The sequence below is a fragment of the Lagenorhynchus albirostris genome, chromosome 1 (assembly GCF_949774975.1).
Source record: "Lagenorhynchus albirostris chromosome 1, mLagAlb1.1, whole genome shotgun sequence".
Taxonomy (NCBI): Eukaryota; Metazoa; Chordata; class Mammalia; order Artiodactyla; family Delphinidae; genus Lagenorhynchus; species Lagenorhynchus albirostris.
Window position 1 is genome coordinate 76,743,323 of NC_083095.1, and position 21,487 is coordinate 76,764,809.

The 21,487-nt window shown below is 37.4% G+C and overlaps 1 long non-coding RNA gene and 2 other non-coding genes across 3 annotated transcripts; all 3 read left to right on the top strand.

Moving 5' to 3' along the window:
- The first annotated feature begins 1,394 nt into the window (after window positions 1–1,394).
- Window positions 1,395–11,907, top strand: LOC132530963 (uncharacterized). Its single transcript, XR_009543973.1, has 5 exons — window positions 1,395–1,458; window positions 5,256–5,431; window positions 8,559–8,636; window positions 9,966–10,030; window positions 11,347–11,907. It is a non-coding gene; the product is annotated as an uncharacterized LOC132530963 (long non-coding RNA).
- On the top strand, window positions 9,110–9,186 carry LOC132506370 (small nucleolar RNA SNORD126). The gene has a single exon (XR_009535808.1). It is a non-coding gene; the product is annotated as a small nucleolar RNA SNORD126 (small nucleolar RNA).
- LOC132506325 (small nucleolar RNA SNORA79) lies at window positions 10,905–11,052 on the top strand. The gene has a single exon (XR_009535782.1). It is a non-coding gene; the product is annotated as a small nucleolar RNA SNORA79 (small nucleolar RNA).
- Window positions 11,908–21,487: the final 9,580 nt, after the last annotated feature.

Consider the following 21,487-nt stretch of genomic DNA (forward strand, 5'->3'; position numbering starts at 1 on the left):
ATAACTGAGTCACTTTGCTGTACAGCAGAAATTAACACAACGTTGTAAATCAACTATACTTCAGTAAAATTTAAAGAAAATACACATAAATATCTTTTAGACCTTGAGAGAAGGGACGGGTTTCTAAAGACACAAATGTCATTGAGTATGAGAGAAAATATTGATAAATTTAATTATATTAAAATTGAGAAATTTTGTTCACCAAAGAAGAAAATAATTTTTTCTCATTATTTGCATTAAATTTTGTTCACCAAAGAAGAAAATAAATTTTTCTCATTATTTGCATGTGGTTTGATTATGGATAAAAAATCCAGAAGAAACTGGGGGATCAATTTTTTAACTCAATAAGGAAGCTTAGCAAGGCTGCTAGAAAGTAACATGTAAGAGTAAATTTTATCTTTATAAAAGAGCTTCAAACAAGGAGAAACAGAATTTTTAGGAAAGATACCACTTATAATAACATAAAAGCATATCAAGTACTTAGGAATAAATCTAACAAAATATAAGTGTTCAACAAATATTTGTTGGATTGGATGGGATTGGTTAATCTGTTTCTGAGATATGTCAAAGCCTGTTGCATCTGACTTAATTATGGCACAAACAAGTTAGACTGGTGTAAAAGGCATTAATTTGGAAATAGGAAGACAATAAAAATCAGTTTATTAAAAATAGTTAATACTCAGTAGAACTTTCTTTGTGGACTAGACATTGAGCTAAGTGCTCTCTACATACATAACCTCATTTAATCTTTATAATGATAATAGCTAGAATTTATTTAGTGCTTACTATGCTATGAGCTTTACATATATTATTTAATTCTCACAACAACCTTACAGGGCAGGTATTATTACTATCTCCATTTTACAGTTGAGGAAATTGAACTTTAGAAAAATGTAAATAATTTATTCAAGGTCACACAGTGTATTGGTTTGCTAGGGCTGCCATAACTAAGAAGTACAGACTGGGTTGCTCAAGCAGCAAAAATTTATTTTCTCAAAATTCTGAAGGCTGTAAGTCCAAGATAAAGGTGTTGGCAGTGTGGGTTTCTTTCTTTTTTTTAATTAATTAATTAATTATTGGCTGCGTTGGGTCTTCGTTGCTGCGCGCGGGCTTTTCTCTAGTTGTGGTGAGCGGGGTGGGGGGGTACTCTCCGTTGCGGTGCGCGGGCGGTGCTTTCTCTTGTTGCAGAGCACGGGCTCTAGGTGCGTGGGCTTCAGTAGTTGTGGCTCGCGGGCTCTAGAGTGCAGAGCTCAGTAGTGGTGCACGGGCTTTGTTGCTCCACGGCATTTAGGATCTTCACCCGTGTCCTCTGCATTGGCAGGCGGATTCTCAACCACTGCGACAGCAGGGAAGACCCAGTGTGGCTTTCTTATAAATCCTTTCTCCTTGGATTGCAGGTGGATGTCTTCTTCCAGTATCTTTCCTGCTAAGCCTGTTAACTTGAATATTACGCTGATGGTAAGTTCTAACTTGAGTAGATCTAGACTGTTTATAATGAAACCTGTCACCTTGCATAAATGAACCATGTTGAGGTCACAAAGGAAACGGAATTATCCCAAAGGAATGAAAATTGTTTGCAGTAGGTCCAACTGAACAAGAACGTGTGTAAATAGCTCGAATTAGCCCATGTTTGCTTGTGCGAAGTATATTAAAAGGAAACTTGATTTAAAAAGTTTAATCTAAAAACAGTGCAAGTAGCATCATTGGTCCTTAAAGAGACAAGTAGGTGAAGTGGGGGGGGGAGGTTTGCATCATTTCAGCACCTTTTAAGGTAAAGGAGGAGGGAATCATCATTAGCCAATCAGGCTCTGAGGCCACTTCTCAAAGCTACTTCCTGTCTCTCCACCTTCTCTCTTTCCTTTCAGTGGTGGGCTGGTGAGTGTGCACTTAATTTTGCTTCCTAATTGTTTTGAATTTCTCTTCAATTTGAGCCATTGTATCCTGGTGGCAGGCCTTTATTTCAAGCCAGCCTTGGAGTGTGGGTGAGCTACAGGCGATTAATTTTGGCTGTGTGGAGATTGGAGGAAGGAAGTGAAATGATCTGCCTGGCTTGTTTCCACGTGGGCCTCTGCTGGACTGGGGTCTGCCTTCCTTCTCCGAAACAGGGTGACCTAGGAACAGTAGACTCTGCTTCATGTACATAGTGTTTCTGCAAAATGCCTGGATTCATTTTGCTTGGAGGAAAATGTACTGTTATTATCTCAGTGCTGTTTTGACTTCTGTCTCCCTTAGTGAGAGGGTAGATCTTGGGAGGAGGAGTTCAGACTAGTCAGTTTTAATTCTCCTGTATCTTCGGGGCCCAGGTTCTTACTGGGTTTGTGGGAGCTGCAGTGGATGTTGTCTTTGCCCTGGTCTTTGTTCAGAGCAGTTCGGCTTTCTTAGTGGGACTAGGCTGCAAACTCTGAAGTCAGATGATTTTAATGAGCTCTAAAAGAGGCTCCCAATTTTAATGTCGGCACTGTGCCCTAAAAAACTTAGGATATAGTGAAAAAGATGAGGGGCCTTAGTGTAGTGCAAGCCTAAATCAAATTCCAGCACCACAATTTACTCCTCCAGTGATCTTGGGTGAGTCATTGAACTATTCTTAGGCTTAGCTTTTTAAAAAATAAATAATTAATTAATTAATGACTGCGTTGGGTCTTCATTGCTGCTCATGGTCTTTCTCTAGTTGTGGCAAGCAGGGACTACTCTTCGATGCGGTGCACAGGCTTCTCATTGCAGTGGCTTCTCTTGTTGCCTAGCACGGGCTCTAGTCGTGTGAGCTTCAGTAGTTGTAGCACTCAGGCTCAGTAGTTGTGGCTTACAGGCTCTAGAGCGCAGGCTCAGTAGTTGTGGCGCGCCGGCTTAGTTGCTCTGCAGCATGTGGGATCTTCCTCCACCAGAGCTCGAACCCATATAACTTGCATTAGCAGGCGGGTTCTTAACCACTGCGCCACCAGGGAAGTCCCAGGCTTAGCTTTTGAAGATCAAAGTATACAAAGTCCAAACACTAGTCCATGTGACATACCTTCTAGAAGTAGGCAATAAATTTATTGTGGATATTATTTTTCTCATAAAAAGTTTGCCTAGTGACTTTGAGTGACATACATTAGTCTGAATATAATGTATGTGTTATCCTTACAGGTAGAAGGTATGAGAGAGACATAAACTAGTGCATAGAATGTGGTAATAGCCAGGTGTAGATCCCCCATAATCCTTATAATTCTCAAGCTTTACTGTTAAATTTGTTATTTGAATAGGTAATACATTCACATTGCTCAAAATTCAAAAGGGATCATAGTGTACATAATGAAGTCTCCTAAGCCTGATTCCCCTCCTCGGTAAGTGTTAATAAGTTCTTGTGTATCCTTCCTGAGATATTTTATGCATACATAAGCAAATATATGTAGATACCCCTCTTCTATACATACTCTACCATGTATCTTACTTTTCCCACTTAGGGTTTCCAAGTGAGAAAATATAGAACGTCCACATTCTTTAACATGGTTACATAGAAATCTATGTATGTACATACCATAATTTATTTAACCTTTGTTGGTGTACATTTAGGTGGTTTACAATCTTGTTATTCCCTTCAAAATGAACAACCTTGTACATAAGTCATTTGTCAGCATGTGACATTTCAGTTGGGTTTTGCTATATTCTTGTTTATAAGGACTCTAAATATGCAGTACTTCCTATTATTTTGTGCACATAGTGATGACTAGAAACCAACACCCTAAATATCTTGATTGAACAATAAAGGATTTTCTATCAAAACCAAAACCATGCTGATGGCCTTTATGTGAATATATCCTTGCCCACTTCAGTTTAAGTAAGAGATGGTTTATTTTGTTGTGAACACATATTTAATGTTGAGAAGGAATGACAGTGTGAATCAGAGAAGCCACATGGTCTTCGTATTCACAAGTGCAGAAGGAGCATGCTTGCCATGTTTACTTGGCAAAGTATGGGCTGGATATCTTTCTGAAATTATGGTGTTGAGTGAGTAAACTCATATTTTGGCATTAAGTTAAGAAAAATGGAAATGTTTTGGGGGCTGTAAACATGCAAAATAAAAGAGGAAGCCTTTGTGAATTCCTCCAAGCCTATTTTAAAAGTCTTAAAAGGCCCAGATCATGTCTTGTGAAACATCTAGTTTTCCAGTTAGGAGGTTTTGCTGATTGGGAGAAAAATTAGTTTTCAGTGGAAGTATGCTTTTGTTTTTATGGAGTAATTTTATTTAGAATACATTGGAGTCTTCATTGCTAAGTAAAGAATGAAAGGAAGGGGAAAGCAAACTTTTTTTTTTTTTCTTAAAAGACACAAATCTTGGATTTGGAAGGGCATTTATGAGTATATGCGTGACTTTCCTGGCTTCAAGATTATTGTGAAAGTGGAAAATTTTAGGCAGAATATTTGCATTCTTATTAGCTAGTTGATCTTGTTCACTTAATAGAAACAACATACTAAATATTTAACTACATGCCAGCTACTGTGCAAAGTATTTTATATTTATTTTATGTCATTTAATCTTCACAACAGTTCTAAGAGGTAGGTGGTATTTGTCCTTATTTTATGGAAAGGGAATCTGAGACTTAGAGAAGTTGCGTAACTTGCCCCAGGTCACAGCAAATATATGGGGGAGCTAGGATTCAAATCCACTTCTGTCCAACTTCAAAATCCATTATCTTAACCACTAAGCTAAGTTGCCTGCCATTTATTTAAACCTTGCTTGTATACCTATAAAATGGAGATGACGTAGTACTTGCAAAATGAGGTACTATGTGGACATATATGGACAGTGCTTTATAAATTCTAAGATAGGCAAAGTATTATGAAATAGATAAAACATGAAGTTAACAGAGTAGGTTTTGTTGCCTTTTCATATTGATTTTAAATCATTCCTTATTGCTGTTTTGACCCAAAGCCCTCAGGTACTATATTTTTATTTCATTTTTATTTTGCTCCACCAGCAGTGGGACTAGGATTGGGTGAAATGGTGGTCTCTTGGGATGAGCTGTATGATAAGTCAGTGTTTCTGATCTCACCACTTTCATTTCATATGTGCTCTGAGTGGATTCCTCCTGCACTAAGAGGTTAAAACAATCGGTATTCTTGGCTAAAATAACTGACAGTGAATTGGAAATAAAATGTGGGTGTCTGTTCTGATAGTACAGCCTTACAGAGCTGTCTCTAGAAGAGGACGGTGCCAAGTAACCAATTTAGCTTTTACTTCCTATACAAAGTTTTGTGTTGTTTTCCTTCTGCTTCAGGTTGAAGATGGAATCCACTGAGGAAGGAAGGCCTAGGTCTTCAGCACCGTGTCTACCAGCCCAGAAGCAACAGTGTGAAAGCCTCTGTAACATCTGCTGCAGACCCCTAAAAGTCAAGGGGGATTGGATTTGGACATCCTCAGTAGGAATGGCTAAATGCTGATGGGATCATAAACGTAAGTACTTGAACTTTGACCAAGATATGATGCCTTAAAGTGCTCTCTGTTTCACGTGTGTATGTGCCTTTTCTATCTAAAAAAGATAGGTTCGTCGAGTTACAATTGTATCCCATAGTGTGAGATACACAGTAGGCACTGAGTAAGTTGGAATGGAACTGAGTAAAATTGAGTGATAACATAACCTTAAAATAGAAGCATCAGCTGATTCAGTATTAGCAATTTGTGGTTTGTTATCAGGCCTCATGAAGCATCTGTTCACATGTAAAATGTACCTTTTGCCTGTGAACACCAGTCCTTTGAAGAACTTATTGCCACGGGAAACAAAACGAGCAGGTCATTGATTGTTAATGGGGTATTTACAGAATGTTTACTTTAGCTCCCTAAACAACTCAGTAAATATGCAATGGCCTTCAGGTGGTAGAATAACACTTGCTGAAGCGTGACTAGAATCCTGCAGGGAGCACCACACATTGGGAAAGTCATCATATATCATCAGGATTTATGTGCTAGGCTTTGTGCTACATGCCAAGGACACAAAGACCAGGCCCTTTGCAATCTGGGTTTTGTTTGTGAGATGAGACAAATAGAGAAGTTACACTTTTAAATCTATAATTATTTTTGTGTAAGGAGTACTTGGACACGGACTTTTGAGGTTAGACAATGTTGAAACTCCCACAATAAGAAATGGTGAAATCTCGCAATAAGTCTTGCTTCCTATGTTCCCTTAGTTAATTTCTCATGCTGCTGATCTCCAATACATTTTGAATAATTAAAGCACCATTCAAGTATAGGACAAGAAGGAGTAAAATAACACTTTGATTATATCTCTGAGCTACTTAAAACACCTCATTTTCTTTCTGACCTATTGAGCCAGTATGCCATTCTTAATACGTTCTAAAGCAAACCATCTTTTGTAGCTCTGCTTCTTATTTCACGTAGGAAGTGGCACTGTGAAGTGAAAATATGGAGTTGTGACAGAATTGGGTTTAAATCCTAGCTCTTAATAGCTAGATGGACTTTTGAAATTTATTTAACTTCTATGAGCCTCAAATTTCCTTGTAAATATGAGAAAAACTTTTGTTGTAAAGTTTGAAATGGTTTCAGTAGTTCTTGACAGATTGTAGGAATATTTAAGAACGATAGCTACTACTTCCTTTCTGTCAGCTTATTTTAGTCTTACCCACCCTTTAAGGCACTGCTGTCCAACACAACTTTCTGTGATGATGGAAATATTCTATATGTGTACTATCCAGTTTGGTAGCAATCAGCCATGTGAGGCTATTGAACAATCAAAATGTGACTGAAGAATTTAATTTTTAGTTTAATTTAAATTTAGGCTGTACGTGGTGTTAACCTATTGGACAGTGCAATTTCTCTTTTATTGAGATATAATTGATGTATTATATTATATTAGTTTCAGATGTTCAACATAATAATTCAGTATGTGTATATACTATAAAATGATTACCACAGTAATTCTAGTTAAGGTCCATCACCACACCTAGTTACAAATTTTTCTTCTTGTGTTGAGAACTTTTGAGATTGCTCTCTTAGCAACTCTCATATATATATAATAAATATTATTCTAAGTGCAATTTTGAGGCTCATTCAAGACCTACCTTTTTTTTTCATGAAGGCTTCCTTGACCAATGATTCTTCTTAACATTACTTGGTTCTCTCTCCCACTTATTTTGTACTTACCATACACATTAATTTTCATGAGTGTTGTCTTTCTAGCTAGATTGTATTTGAGATTGTGGAGTTTTAAATTTCCCCATTGCTGCATGAAAAGGAACATGATAAAAATATAACTGTGTAACGTGTAGTTAATCATTTTAAATGATCATTAAATGTAATACAATTTTCTAGTTAGTAATTAGGTGAAGAGTAGGGAATAGCATGAAGGTTGCTTACGATGATGAGCTTTGTGTCTAGTCTGTTTCACTCATCATTTTAGGTGATGAGCTTTGTGTCCAGTCTGTTTCACCTAAAAGTTCAGGTTACACTCAAGCTCTGGAAGAAAAAATTTAAGCCTCTTTCTTACAGTGCCATCTTGTGGCCGATTTGTGCTCCAAAGAATGCTAATTCAAATTTGCTATGTCAAGGGAAGGTTTTCTTTAGTTTATTCTGATAAAACTTTAACAGAAGTAGAGGTTAAATATAATTGACACTGGCTCAAATGAAATTGAAACATGCTTTGAAAAAAAAGCTGACTATTTTAGGTTGACTTCTCATTTATTTGACTCTTAGGAGTTCTTAGCTCCTTCCTTTTTTTTTGAAAGGATTTTGTGAATTTAGTGACTGTGGTTATCCTGTGGTGGTTACAAGTGTTTTCTGCAATCACATACCCTGTGAACTTGGAGAGATTGGCAGTAACCCATGCCATTTATCCCATGGCTGCCAAGCTGTTTGCAGCCAGCACACGGCTCCTTCTTTTTTGCATACCTATTCTTTTGTTAGACTGTTGACTTTTATAACCTTTCAGAGGTTGGTTAGATTTATCGCACAGTTTTATCCAAACTTTTAAATTTATACAAATAGCGGAGCTTGTACAGAAGTCCTGCCCTAGTCTGATACTGAGTTTGGGCATTTGATGACATCCTCCAAGTAGATGGGTCAATTTATACTGCTGAATGGAGATTCAAATAAAGAACGAACAGTTTTCTTTGAGGTTAATTTTCCTTGAGGCTATATGGGTGTGACTTGGTGTGGAGTAGGCTGGTGTGCATTCAAGTTTTATAGTCAGAGCATTTGCATATTTTTTTAAAGATTTATTTATTTAATTTATTTATTTTTGGCTGCGTTGGGTCTTTGTTGCTGTGCACGGGCTTTCTCTAGTTGCGGCGAGTGGGGGCTACTCTTCGTTGAGGTGCACAGGCTTCTCATTGCAGTGGCTTCTCTTATTGCGGAGCATAAGAGGCACCCAGGCTTCAGTAGTTGCGGCATGTGGGCTCAGTAGTTGTGGCGCACAGGCTTAGTTGCTCCGTGGCATGTGGGATCTTCCTGGACCAGGGCTCAAACCTGTGTCCCCTGCATTGGCAGGCAGGTTCTTAACCACTGTGCCACTTTCTTAACCAGGGAAGCCCCTGCATGTTTTAAAATTTATTAATTTTTTATTTTTCAGAGATGATGCTAGATAGTTGATAAATCCTATAGCTCAACTTGATTCCTAGATACAAGCTGGATTCATTTGATACCACAGGTAAGTATAAAAGAAAACCTTCATTTTTACCTCGTTTGAATTTCTAATCACCTAGCAATTTGGGGCGCTCAATTTTCTTTCTTTCTTTTTTTAATATTTATTTATTTATTTTTTGGGCTGCATTGGGTCTTAGTTGTGGCACGTAGGATCTTTCACTGTGGTGCGTGGCTTATCTCTAGTTGTGGTGCACGGGTTCCAGAGTACGTGGGTTCTGTAGTTGCTGCACATGGGCTTAGTTGCCCCGCGGCATGTGGGATCTTAGTTCCCCCACCCGGGATTGAACCTGCATCCCCTGCATTGGAAGGCAGATTCTTAACCACTGGACAACCAGGGAAGTCCCCAGGGGCTCAATTTTCTTAGTGGCTGAAATTTAGTGGTAGTCGAAGGGGCCTTAGTTCTAACCTTAACAGAGTTTCCCTGGTTTAGGGATGAGGAGCTGGTGGTGGTTTGTCCTTTACCAGTCAGTCATTTGCAGTTTGCCATGATGAAATGCATGTTAAGTTCGTGTTTCACCTGATTGCCCTGATTAAACACATGCTCTGAGCAGACTAAAGCTAGGGTAAGCACCTGGAATTGAATTCTGTGTCTTGAAATTTTTACTGGAATCTAGCCTGTGATGTTAGGTAATTCTTAAATCTTTGAATTATGAATTTGCTACTACAACATTTTGTTGTGCTTTGATCTTTTGTGATATCTCTTTGAGATAGACAGAACTTGGGTCTAGAATCCTTAATCTAATAATTCAAACAGTACAGAAAAAACACTGATAACTGGTATAATTCTATTAACTACTTAACTTGACAGTATTAAACTAATCACCATTTTGTTAGTCTATATATAAGATTAAGAGAACCCCAGAGTTGGTTAAGTCAATTTTAAAATCAAGATAATAAAATGCAATACTATATAATCACTAAAAGTTATGATACTGGTTTTGTCCTTCTTGAAATGGAAGAGTATTCATGATACATTAATTTAAAAACAAGTTACAGAGCAATATGTATAACCCTTTTCCTGCTTAAACATTTTTATATGCTTATGTTTACTTGAGAAGTCATTTGAAAGGATATACTCAAATACTAGGGTTTATTGTCTTTAGAATTGGGTTGTATGGGTGATCTTGTTAACCAGTATTTTCTGACTTTATGATATTCATGTGTAATTTAAAGTTATTTAAAGCAACCCAGATGGGACAGGCTCATATTCTTGTACCTGCAAGTTTCAGCACAGAATGGGATTACATATGAGGGTGAAATATAGGAAATACGAATAATTCAAAGTAACATCACCTGAAATAATTTTTTTAGCTTTTGGCTGTGTCTTTTGCAGAAATGAAACTTCAGGAGACTAGGTTGGAGTCTCACTTCTTTCCCAGCCTGGAACTCTTGGGAGCTGTAAGTCCTGGATATACAATAGATAATAATAGCATTTTTGTTTTATGGTAAGGCTTATGTTGAAATTGAGAAATTTGACATACATATGAATCTGTGAGAACTCAGCTTAGTGACTTCATGGCTAGCTGCTAAGGTGCTACAAATTTCATTTTTTAAAAAGTCAACTAAAGATGTTGAAAGGTAGCTTAGCATAGTAGTTATACATGGCTTCTGGAGTTAGACTGTGTTCAAACCCATTCTGTATCACTTAAGCAGCTATGTAACCTTGGCAAGTTTCTTAACATCTCAGAGTCTTAGGGCCTTTATATCTTAGAAGGTGATAATTATAGTACCTGACTCAAAGGAATAATACTTAACTTGGAAGATTAAATTAGATAATAAATGTGTGGGGCTTAGAACATTGTTAACATGTGGTAAATGCTCAATAGATGTTCGCTATTTTATCTTCAGAGTCCATGTTTATATTTATCTTAGACTGTACTACCTGGCAATTTCTGACATCTGCCTAAGAGGTTATCAGAAATTCTTTGTTTTTATTGCTTATGGCATCTTTCTGCCAGTTGGTCTATCCCTCATCATCTTTACCCCTAGCACACAAAGCCTAATTTAGTTCCAGAATTAGGCAAACTATGGTAATAAGGTCTATAGTGTATATCCCTATATAACTGTTTCAATAACATTTTCTTAATTAATCTTGTTTTTGGCACTAATTTATTTATCATCTAATTCCTCTTTTTGTCTATCTAGCTGGTCCAGTTGATACTTAATGGTTCTAGTTCTTGACTGACTTTTTAAAAAGTTAGATGTAGTGATTATAGTGATGTTTCTTAAAACATTTATTAAAATGTTTATTAAAATGAATAGAGATAATATTTGACGGCTGTTCCTCTCACTGCTTGGAGCCTTAAGTAGTGGGATTTTAGTCTGTCATATATCTAAGCTGACTTGTCTTCACTCAGGGCACCATGAGGATGGGTTGGCTGTCCGTTAGTGCCATCTGATTTTTGCGGAGTCAAACAATTGCAAAGCAGGTGGTGATTCTAGGTTAAGAAAATATACCTGTGATTAAAAAAAACCCCACTAATTTTAAAACATGAGGATCTAATGTATAGAGAACCTTTTGATTGCAATTGCTTTTGAATAGCACTGATCTAGGGCTATGAAAGAAAGAGCTCTAGTCAGTTGATTCTGGGAGTTATTGTAACATTATACTCTGAAGTCATTCATGTATAAATTTTAAATGGTTTACTCAGTTTTCTATTGAGTAGTTATTCACACATTTCAGGGAAGTATTAAAAATATCTTCTTCTTTGCAGCATGAAGGTAGATGATTCTTCAAATTAAAGACGGACACTGATTTTTCTCACCAGAAATGGTTTATAGAATCAACTTTCAAAAATGTAAGAGGCAGCAAAAAAACAGAGTAAAATATTTTCTTCTATTATTCTTTGATTGTTTGCTAGATTGTAAACTCCATGAAAGCAGGATAACTTGCTTATCTGTAATGCCTGGCCCAGAATAGATACTCAAAAAATATTTGAAGTTAATTAAAATTTCCATAGAATTTTGTATTTTTTAATCCCTGGAAAATAACAACCATTTTAATGGCATTTCAGCAAGACATTTACATGGAATAACTGGGACTTAAATTTTGACTCTGATGTATAAACTATCTGGATACCAATGAGTCTACTTAATATCTGATTATGATGCTTGATCCTTTAAGAGGCAATGAAGAATGGCTGCCAAAACAGACTGTGTATGTGAGGAATAGATATATAAAAGCTTACTAATATTTAGTAGGATATCTTTTATTATGTACATTTCATTGGAAATTTTTCATGGATTTAAATTGTACATACCACTCAGGTATGATTAAAAAGTCTTTGTTTGTTTGTTTGTTTTTGGCGGTACCAGGCCTCTCACTGTTGTGGCCTCTCCCGTTGCAGAGCACAGGCACCGGATGCTCTGGCTTAGCGGCCATGGCCCACGGGCCCAGCCGCTCCGCGGCATGTGGGATCCTCCTGGACCGGGGCACGAACCCATGTCCCCCGCATCGGCAGGCAGACTCCCAACCACTGCGCCACCAGGGAAGCCCTGTTTGGTTTTTTTTTGCTTTATATTTAATGTTGAAATATTCTCAATTGTTTTGGCTAAATTATACTTTACAGATTTTTTTGCTCTATATTCCTTATTTACATCCATGAGGGTATATTTAACATGCAAGGGGTACAAAATATACATCCAAATATTGGAAGTTTGGTATACTTCACTGTGTTTTGGAATGAAATTTAATACTTGTGCTTATGCCAGAATCACACAAATGGTATGCAACTATAATAACTTCTGTTAGAATATGAAACCTATTCTTTAGATTCTTCTATTAAAACAAATATAAGTATCAAATTAGTTTTAGAGTAGATGATGCTGACAGATTCAAAGATAATAAGGGGTGAAGAATATTATCTCTGAAGCTCTTAGAGAAACATGGTGCATAAATAATATAGCCAATATGTACTTAAAATATCTGAATAAGATCAAAATCAAACTTAATGGTAAAAATACCATTTTGAAAGGTAAAGTAACCTGCAGTTAAATGGTATAAGTGATATGTAAGCACAAATTGTGCTTTCAGAGTTTATCCAGGCTTCTTAGGAAGAATGGATTAAAGATCTATAAATGAAAAGCAAAACTTTAAACCTGTAGAAAAGCAAAGACTATGACACTCGAGTACACCTAAAGCACAAAAAGGAAAGATCGATAAATTTGTATACACTAAAATTCAAACTTATATTTGCACATCAGGTAACTGACAAAGTCTCCATTTAAATCAAGAAAATGATCAAAGGATATGAATGGACAATTCATAGATGAGGATCCCTGAGTAGTAATTCACATGAAAAGATGCTTTACCTAACTATTAATAAAAGATTTCCACATTAAAACAACACTGAGATACCATTTCACTGCCATCAGATAGGCAAAAATGAAAACAAAACAACCTTGACACTTAAACATGTTGCCAAGGCTGGAGTAGTGGGCTCTCATCTTTGCTGGTGGCAGTGAAATTTATGTTATTACTTTAGAGAATGGTTTGGCAACATCTAGTTTATTGGAAGATGCTTATACCTGCTCTTTGAGTATTCTATAAGAATTCTTGACATGTGTATTCAAGGAGGCATGTACAGAAAGTTCATTGCAGTAGTATTTTTAATTGTAAAAGCCTGGAACTAATATCCATTAGAAGAATGAATGAATAAATTGTGGTTTGTAGCATTTGGCTGTTAAAATGAATTAATACAAGGTATGTGTATTACCTTTACATCTCAAAAACAATGAATTAAAATTATGGCCAACTGATATTTGTTGTGTGAGAAGATTTAGTAATTTTAGAACATGCAAGACATTCACAGAAAGATAGACAAGATGAAAAGGCACAGAGCTATGTACCAGATGAAGGAACAAGATAAAACCCCAGGAAAACAACTAAATGAAGTGGAGATAGGCAACCTTCCAGAAAAAGAATTTAGAATAATGATAGTGAAGGTGATCCAGGACCTCGGAAACAGAATGGAGGCAAAGATCGAGAAGATGCAAGAAATGTGTAACAAAGATCTAGAAGAATTAAAGAACAAACAAACAGAGATGAACAACACAATGACTGAAATGAAAAATACACTAGAAGGAATCAATAGCAGAATAACTGAGGCAGAAGAACGGATAAGTGACCTGGAAGACAGAAAGGTGGAATTCACTGCTGCAGAACAGAATAAAGAAAAAAGAATGAAAAGAAATGAAGACAGCCTAAGAGACCTCTGGGACAACATTAAATGCAAAAACATTTGCATTATAGGGGTCCCAGAAGGAGAAGAGAGAGAGAAAGGACCCGAGAAAATATTTGAAGAGATTATAGTCAAAATTTTTCCTAACATGGGAAAGGAAATAGCCACCCAAGTCCAGGAAGCACAGAGAGTCCCATACAGGATAAACCCAAGGAGACACACACCGAGACACATAGTAATCAAATTGGCAAAAATTAAAGACAAAGAAAAATTATTGAAAGCAGCAAGGGAAAAATGACAAGTAACATACAAGAGAACTCCCATAAAGTTAACAGCTGATTTCTCAGCACAAACTCTACAAGCCAGAAGGGAGTGGCATGATATACTTAAAGTGATGAAAGGGAAGAACCTACAACCAAGCTTACTCTACCCAGCAGGGATCTCATTCAGATTTGATGGAGAAATCAAAAGCTTCACAGACAAGCAAAAGCTAAGAGGATTCAGCACCACCAAACCAGCTCTTCAACAAATGCTAAAGGAATTTCTCTAAGTGGGAAACACAAGAGAAGAAAAGGACCTACAAAAGCAAACCCAAAACAATTAAGAAAATGGTCATAGGAACACACATATCAATAATTACCTTAAAAAGGAATGGATTAAATGCTCCAACCAAAAGACACAGGCTTGCTGAATGGATACAAAAACAAGACCCATATATATGCTGTCTACAAGAGACCAACATCAGACCTAGGGACACATACAGACTGAAACTGAGGGGATGGAAAAAGATATTCCATGCAAATGGAAATCAAAAGAAAGCAGGAGTAGCAATACTCATATCAGATAAAATAGACTTTAAAATAAAGAATGTTACAAGAGACAAGGAAGAACATTACATAATGATCAAGGGATCAATCCAAGAAAAAGATATAACAATTATAAATATATATGCACCCAACATAGGAGCACCTCAATATATAAGGCAACTGCTAATAGCTATAAAAGAGGAAATCGACAGTAACACAATAATAGTGGGGGACTTTAACACCTCACTTACACCAATGGACAGATCATCCAGACAAAATTAATAAGGGAACACAAACTTTAAATGACACAATAGACAAGATAGGTTTAATCGAAATTTATAAGACATTCCATCCAAAAACAGCAGATTACACTTTCTTCTCAAGTGCGCATGGAACATTCTCCATGATAGATCACATCTTGGGTCACAAATCAAGCCTTAGTGAATTTAAGAAAATTGAAATCATATCACGCATCTTTTCTGGCCACAACGCTATGAGATTAGAAATCAATTACAAGGAAAAATACGTAAAAAACATGAACACATGGAGACTAAGCAATACGTTACTAAATAACCAAGAGATCACTGAAGAAATCAAAGAGGAAATCAAAATATACCTAGAGACAAATGACAACAAAAACATGACAAGCAAAAACCTATGGGATGTGGCAAAAGCAGTTCTAAGAGGGAAGTTTATAGCTATACAAGCCTACCTCAAGAAACAAGAAAAATCTCAAACAATCTAACCTTACACCTAAAGGAACTAGAGAAAGAAGAACAAACAAAACCCAAAGTTAGCAGAAGGAAAGAAATCATAAAGATCAGAGCAGAAATAAAAACAAAGAAAACAATAGCAAGGATCAATAAAACTAAAAGCTGGTTCTTTGAGAAGATAAACAAAATTGATAAACCATTAGCTAGACTCATCAAGAAAAAGAGGGAGAGGACTCAAATCAATAAAATTAGAAATGAAAAAGGTGAAGTTACAATGGACACTGCAGAAATACAAAGTATCCTAAGAGACAACTACAAGCAACTCTATGCCAATAAAATGGACAACTTGGAAGAAATGGACAAATTCTTAGAAAGGTATAACCTTCCAAGACTGAACCAGGAAGAAACAGAAAATATGAACAGACCAATCACAAGTAATGAAATTGAAACTGTGATTTAAAATCTTCCAACAAACAAAAGTCCAGGACGAGTTGGCTTCACAGGTGAATTCTATCAAACACTTAGAGAAGAGCTAACACCCATCCTTCTCAAACTCTTCCAAAACACTGCAGAGGAAGGAACACTCCCAAACTCATTCTATGAGACCACCATCACCCTGATACCAAAACCAGACAAAGATACTACAAAAAAGAAAACTACAGACCAATATCACTGATGAATATAGATGCAAAAATTCTCAACAAAATATTAGCAAATAGAATCCAACAACACATTAAAAGGATCATACACCATGATCAAGTGGGATTTATCCCCAGGGATTCAAGGATTCTTCACTATATGCAAATCAATCAATGTGATACACCATATTAACAATTTGAAGAATAAAAATGATATGGTCATCTCAATAGATGCAGAAAAAGCTTTTGACAAAATTCAACACCCATTTATGATAAAAACTCTCCAGAAAGTGGGCATAGAGGGAACTTACCTCAACATAATAAAGGCCATGTATGGCAAACCCACAGCAAACATCATTCTCAATGGTGAAAACCTGAAAGCATTTCCTCTAAGATCAGGAACAAGACAAGGATGTCCACTCTTGCCTCTATTATTCAACATAGTTTTGGAAGTCCTAGCCACGGCAATCAGAGAAGAAAAAGAAATAAAAGAAATACAAATTGGGAAAGAAGAAGTAAAACTGTCACTGTTTGCAGATGACATGATACTATACATACAGAATCCTAAAGATGCCACCAGAAAACTACTAGAGCTAGTCAACGAATTTGGTAAAGTTGCAGGATACAAAATTAATGCACAGAAATCTCTTGCATTCCTATACACTAATGATGAAAAATATGAAAGAGAAATTAAGGAAACACTCCCATTTACCATTGCAACAAAAAGAATAAAATACCTAGGAATAAACCTACCTAGGGAGACAAAAGACCTGTATGCAGAAAACTATAAGACACTGATGAAAGAAATTAAGGATGATACCAACAGATGGAGAGATATACCATGTTCTTGGATTGGAAGAATCAATGTTGTGAAAATGACTATAGTACTCAAAGCAATCTACAGATTCAATGCAATCCCTATCAAATTACCAATGGCATTTTTTATGGACCTAGAACAAAAAATCTTAAAATTTGTATGGAGACACAAAAGACCCCGAATAGCCAAAGCAGGGAAAAAAACAGAGCTGGAGGAATCAGACTCCCTGACTTCAGACTATACTGCAAAACTACAGTAATCAAGAGACTATGGTACTGGCACAAAAACAGAAATATAGATCAATGGAACAAGACAGATAGCCCAGAGATAAACCCATGCACCTATGGTCAACTAATATGAAAAGGAGGCAAGGATATATAATGGAGAAAAGACAGTCTCTTCAATAAATGGTGCTGGGAAAACTGGACAGCTACATGTAAAAGAATGAAATTAGAACATTCCCTAACACCATACACAAAAATAAACTCAAAATGGATTAGAGACCTAAATGTAAGACCAGGCACTGTAAAACTCTTAGAGGAAAGCCTAGGAAGAACACTCTGACATAAATCACAGCAAGATCTGTTTTGATCCACCTCCTAGAGTAATGGAAATACAAACAAAAATAAACAAATGGGACATAATGAAACTTCAAAGCTTTTGCACAGCAAAGGAAACTATAAACAAGACGAAAAGACAACCCTCAAAATGGGAGAAAATATTTGCAAACGAATCAACAAAGGATTAATCTCCAAAATATATAAACAGCTCATGCAGCTCAATATTAAAAAAAACAAACAACCCAGTGCAAAAATGGGCAGAAGAACTAAATAGACATTTCTCCAAAGAAGACATACAGATGGCCAAGAAGCACATGAAAAGCTGCTCCACATCACTAATTATCAGAGAAATGCAAATCAAAACTACAATGAGGTATCACCTCACACTGGTTAGAATGGGCATCATCAGAAAATCTACAAACAACAAATGCTGGAGAGGGTGTGGAGGAAAGCGAACCCTCCTGCACTGTTGGTGGGAATGTAAATTGATACAGCCACTATGGAGAACAGTATGGAGGTTCCTTAAAAAACTAAAAATAGAATTACCATATGACCCAGCAATCCCACTACTGGGCATATACCCAGAGAAAACCATAATTCAAAAAGACATATGCACCCCAGTGTTCATTGCAGCACTATTTACAATAGCCAGGTCATGGAAGCAACCTAAATGCCCATCGACAGACAAATGGATAAAGAAGTTGTGGTACATATATACAATGGAATATTACTCAGCCATAAAAAGGAACAAAATTGGGTCATTTGTAGAGACGTGGATGGATCTAGAGACTGTCATATAGAGTGAAGTAAGTCAGAAAGAGAAAAACAAATATCGTATATTAACACATATTTGTGGAACCTAGAAAAATGGTACAGATGAACCAGTTTGCCAGGCAGAAATAGAGACACAGATGCAGAGAACAAATGTATGGACACCAAGGGGGGGAAGTGGGGAGTGGGGGTGGTGGTGTGATGAACTGGGCGGTTGGGATTGACATGTATACACTGATGTGTATAAAATGGATGACTAATAAGAACCTGCTGCATAAAAAAATAAATAAAATAAAATTCAAATAAAAAGTAAAGAGGTGAAGAGGGAAGTGCCCATCATATAGAGGGTGGGTCAGTCCCGAAAATACAGGAAAAGGAGTGTCACAAGCAAATGGCACCTGTGCCTAGTCTGGCACTCTTCAAGTGGGGGCACCTTGTCTGTTCGATTTTAAGTATCTTCAATCCACTGGCCATGTTATTCCTATGATTAGTGTTATGGCATCAGGGTATCATCAGTGCCTTTTGTCACTGAACAGTTTAATAATTCCCTACATGCCTCCCACACATTTCACAATTCTGTGCTTCTTATTAAAATGTGATAGGGAGACAATAGACTGGTCAGCTTGAAATAAATAGTCTACACGGCAGTTACGGTGTTCACTGGAGATTCTGAGATGTAAGTTTACCCATGTGAGAAAGAGCCACTCTCCATGGGGCTCTGAATACACAAGCTGACAAAAAGAAAAAAAGAATATGCACAACCAAGTTTGATGTGCATACATATATTAAAAGTACAAAAGCATGCATGAGAATGATAAACACCAAAATCTGGCTAGTTTACGTCTGAAGAGGTAAGAGGAAAGTGGATTGAGGTGTACACAGGGGAAGCTTCAACTGTATCTGTAATTTGTTACCTCATTAAAAATATCAAATGTGAGAAAGTTTTGGGTTTACTAAAGCTGAGTGGTGGTCATTCTCCATACATTTTTGATAAGCTTGATATTTAATAATAAAAACCAATATTTTAAAGAGCTCTTTTTGGTCGATGGGTCTCTGTATCCCAGCCTTGATTGATTTCAGTGGTCTCATCCCCAGGAGCGCCTTAGAAATGAGCCATTGAAGGTTTTGTCTGTCATGAAAGAACAGGACACGTGTTTTGCTGAAAGCCTGCTTTCAGTTTTAAGGTTTGTTGGATTCGTTGGCAAAATAACCACTTGTTTCACATAAATAAACAGCTTTAATCAATTCTTTAATGAAAGGTGATTAAACTTAATTTTAATATACAGTCATTAGAAGGAAAGGAATAAGAATATTAGAGAAACATAACAGGATATACATCACCGAATTGTGCCGACACCTACTTCCAGATCCAAACAGCAGCTGGAAAGTCCCAAGTGACAGCAATCTGGAGCCCCAATTGGGAAGGGTCCCGGATGGTGCATCCACCCCACAGGTGAGACTTCAGATTGGAGTTCTGGGGGCTTCCGTTTATAATTCCTGGCCTCAAACTGATATCATCAGTTTGTGTGCAAAAATGCAGTTCTGGATTCAACAATGCTGTTGGTTTCACCATGTGAGTCACAAGATGTTCCAGAATGTGGGGGACTGGCCAGGTCCCCAGGACTCCAGAAATTCCAAGACCCACTCCCTTTGTTATTGTAAGCACCGCTTGACTTGCTAGCAGCAATTGTTAGGTGTGCAAGCAGGCACGCAGTCCAGGCAGGGTCACAGGTCGAGCAGAGGCCTGCTTCTGCCTCAAGCCTGAACAAGACTACTTTACTAGTTTTGCCAACAACATGCCACCAAGAAACAGGTCAATTCCTGGTGTTCCAGTCTACTGGGATATTAAGACTTTGTAGCCACCCCCCTTTTCTCCTATCTGGCAAAACAGGTTTTCTCCCCCCGTCCCAAAATATGTGTGTGTGTGTGTGTGTGTGTGTGTGTGTGTGTGTGTGTGTTTTAATTCATACAGGCTTTTAGCTAAATGGGTTGGAAATTGGAAACCGAGTTAGAGAGAAAATGGTGTGGGTAACACTGAGGTTTGGGGAATCAGTATCACTGGGGAATCGATATTGATGAAGAAGCAGGAAGGGATCATACTGCAGCACAAAGGTAACTTGGCTAGAATCATAAAGTTAGGTACTGGTAGAATTTGAATGCTTTGTGTTTATAACTTGAAATGAGATTATACCCTTTTATTGTACTTTAAGTAGTATTTCTACATTTGGCATAGTTAAAACCAGAAAATGCACAAAAGGCTCAGATAACCAGAACATGTTAAGGATTACATGGTTTACACATGAACCCCTAATTTTCTTCAAACCTATTTTGTACCACTAGAATTGAGTTTCTATTCTAAACTGTCAGATGTTTTAGGAAAAGTATACAAAGGCCAAGATGACCCTGATTACTATGAACTAGTTGCAAATAGACAAAAAATGAGCAGAAAGTTGTTTAATCAGGATAGGTTTCTGTTTGAAGGAGAAAGGTTTAGTATACAGATTCACAACCCATAAAGGGGTTTGCAGGGCTTAGTGTCCATTGTGTTCCTGATTTATTGGGTTGTTTCTGTTACTAATTCATACTGTTTTCACATAATCTGGAAAGGTGGCGACAAAAGACCACCTTTAATTAAGGCGTGTATCCTGAGGACCCCTCAAGCTCTTGGCTTAATTTCTAATATGAATACTAATAGACTCATAGATTGAGCAGAAAGTCATACAGTATGCACAGAACAGAAAAAGTGACAGGTAACAGGATTAGGATAAAGCCAGTACAGATATTTAAACAATTACAAGCAGGTCCAGGAAAGCACACAGGCAGATGACCTCAAAACAGCTGTGACACCCGATCCTATCGCTTCGTTCCTAGAGCTGCAATGAATGTTCATAATGCAGACTCTGAATCAAGAAAAGTTCTTTAATATTATACAGAGGATGTGGAAAAGCTGGAAAGATGTCTATTTCAAGATGGATTAAAAAAAACGGCAGAATCTACCTCAACACAGAGGTGTTAGGTGTCAAATTATAGGTATCGCACAATTTTGGGGACTTTTCCCTTAAATACTTAGAAAGCCTTTGTTGCCCAGTCGGTACTCCCCAAATTTTCCCAGGACAAACGCCTGCGGGTACTCAGAGGCTCTTAGCTTCTCAACTGTACGCACTCTGCTCTGACCTCAAATGTTAGGCCCATGACAGCTAGGATGTCACTCTTGTGCCAGTCGAGGGCTGAAAAGAGCACACGATGACAGTATCTGCGGGGCTCCCAAGTGGGAAACCTAGGCCAGGCCCAGTCAGATTCGCTCTCTGAGGGGCACGTACCCGGGACGGGCGGCGGGGCGTGGGGGCGGGGGGGGGGGAACCGCCCACAG